The sequence below is a fragment of the Antrostomus carolinensis genome, unplaced genomic scaffold (assembly GCF_000700745.2).
Source record: "Antrostomus carolinensis isolate BGI_N321 unplaced genomic scaffold, ASM70074v2 scaffold37298, whole genome shotgun sequence".
Taxonomy (NCBI): Eukaryota; Metazoa; Chordata; class Aves; order Caprimulgiformes; family Caprimulgidae; genus Antrostomus; species Antrostomus carolinensis.
The window spans coordinates 987-3,741 of record NW_010331664.1 but is presented as its reverse complement, the minus strand read 5'-3'; positions in this window follow the sequence as shown (position 1 = coordinate 3,741).

Sequence of the window (2,755 nt, the reverse complement as noted above, 5' to 3'; positions counted from 1 at the left end):
ATTTCTTCCTCACATCTCATCTCCATCTCCCCTCTGCCACTTTCAAGCCATCACCCCTTGTTCTGTCACTCCCTGCCCTTGGCCAAAGTCCCTCCCCAGCCTTCCTGGAGCCCCTTCAGGTACTGGGAGGCCACTAGAAGGTCTCCCCGGAGCCTTCTCTTCTCCAGGCTGAACAGCCCCAACTCTCTCAGCCTGTCCTCACAGCAGAGCTGCTCCAGCCCTCGCATCATCCTCGTGGCCTCCTCTGGACTTGTTCCAGCTGCTCCAGGTCTCTCTTGTGATGGGGGCTGTTTTGATGGAAACCCTCAGTTCCTCGGGAACTTGACTGGGGCAGGGGAAGAACTGAAATCCTGATGGATCCCTCACCCCATCCCAACAACTTCCCAGGGAGAAGGCAGGGAGGGAGGAGTGTGTGCAGGCAGCTTATCTTCCCTGCACCAGGACCTCTGTGTTTTACAAACAATCACAAGGGAGAGCAAAACAGCCCCACGTGCCGGCCAGGACGCAGGGACAAGCAGAGCCCAGGCAAGTAGGCATGGCCCTGCCTGTGACAAAGGCACAGGGTCCCCATGTGCCCCCCAGCTAAGGTGAGCTCCAGCCTCAGGGCTGTACAGTTCAGTCCAAAAAAAAATCACTGCTGCCTTCAGGGCAGAGATGTGCAACCAGAAAACTCACCAGCTGGATTTTCCCTGGGGTTCGGCTGGGTCTGAAGAGGGGAAAAATAAATAAAACCCAAACCATGGCAGGAGAGCTGCCACCCTGCAAACCCAGCCCAGCACAGCACCGAGGGAGAAGGGAAGGAGGTAGGAGCATCCCCAGCAGCACTGTGCTTGGAGAGGTCCACCCTTGTCCCTATTTGGTGGCATCTATCCTGTCCCCACCATGCTGGTCCCCTCTGTGGGTCAGAAAACGACCCGCAAAAACGCTCTGGGAGCTGGCAGCCCTCTCCCAGCCCAAGAAATGAGTCCAAGTCATTTGCTATCCCCGTGGTTCATCCCTTCCTGTATCGCTCGGAGGGCTTGGACAAAGCTGATGGAAAAGATGGGGGAGCAGAGAGAGCATGGAGCATTGCTGTCATCTCACCACCACCATCCTCTTCCCATTCCCTGACAAAACAGAGGAGGGATGAGCAGAACCAACACAAGAAAGACATGGAGCAGTTAGAACAAGTCCAGAGAAGGCCACGAGGATGATGCGAGGGCTGGAGCAGCTCTGCTGTGAGGACAGGCTGAGAGAGTTGGGGCTGTTCAGCCTGGAGAAGAGAAAGCTCCGGGGAGACCTTCTAGTGGCCTCCCAGTACCTGAAGGGGCTCCAGGAAGGCTGGGGAGGGACTTTGGCCAAGGGCAGGGAGTGACAGAACAAGGGGTGATGGCTTGAAAGTGGCAGAGGGGAGATGGAGATGAGATGTGAGGAAGAAATTCTTTGGTGTGAGGGTGGTGAGACAGTGTCCCAGGTTGGCCAGAGAAGCTGTGGCTGCTCCTCCCTGGAAGTGTTCTCGGCCAGGTTGGATGAGGCTTTGAGCAACCTGGTCTAGTGGAAGGTGTCCCTGCTGCTGGCAGGGGGGTTGGGACTGGATGAGCTTTAAGGTTCCTTCCAACCCAAACTATTCTCTGATTCTCTGATAACATATCATAAGAAAAAAATGGCAACAGGAAAGAAAAAGCTGAGGAGTGAGGAGGCAGGACCCAGCCCATGGCAGGGATCTCCCCACTCCAGCTCCGGGAGCAGCTCCCCACGCTGCCTGCTCTGCTGAGCTCTCACAACCACTTTTACACCTAAAACCTGTGGGAGTCCACAGCCCACCCCAGGGGAGGGCTCGAGCACAGGTAGTGCTGCAGGATTCACAGAAGAAAAGCTGCTTTTGAAAGGAAAAATTAAAAAAGAGAAAAAAGCAGCAAGATGGGTGCCAGGAAGTAAATATTTGCCTTTGCAGAGAGGTCTTTGCCCAGCTCGGTGCTGGCGGCGCCACCAAATCCAGCTGCCAGCACCTGAGGAGGTGGCCAGAGCTGGGGTCTGTATCACACCGAAAAGCCGGACTCTCTCTGAACCCCGGTGCCAACACCCAGACTGTCCCCTCCCGAAGGCGGATTTGGCAGCGGTGGGCTCCGGCTCCGGCACCTGCTCCTGCACATCACGGCGTCCCGAGGACGAACCGGGCTCCCAACTGCATCCCCATCCAAGTGACTCCCCCTGTGCCAGCCCTTCCCCTGCCTGGTGCTGCCCCTCGGTCGTGGCACAGCACCGGGAGCAGGAGCAGGAGCAGGGTGCTGGGTGCTGGGATCCACAACATGGCTCTGCGGTCCCCGGGCGATGCCGTTGAGGAGCGAAACACCAGCCCAGCACCGCAGCCCCGGTGACACGAGCTGTGACAGTCCGAGCAGTGACAGTTCCTCGGAGCGTTGGGTTTGAATACCATAAAAAAAAAGAAAAAAAAGAGATATTTTAGAGTTTGACCTTCTTCTAGAAGAGGCTCTGAAAGACCAAGAGGAAAACAGGCACGAGCTGTTAGCAAGGGAGGGGTCAGTAGCCTCTCCTCTCCCACAGCCTCTTCCCAAGACACCGTCCTGGTTTCACTAGGGTAGAGTTAATTTTCTTCTTAGCAATTAGAAGAGCTGTGTTTTAGTTTCAGTGTCAGACTTGTTATGAGAAGAACACTGGTAACAGTGCTGATGTTATGAGTTGCTGCTGGAGCTCAGGGCCACCGTGTGTGGCTGTTCACAGCCGCATCAGGAATGGGAGGGGGAAAGGGAGTGCA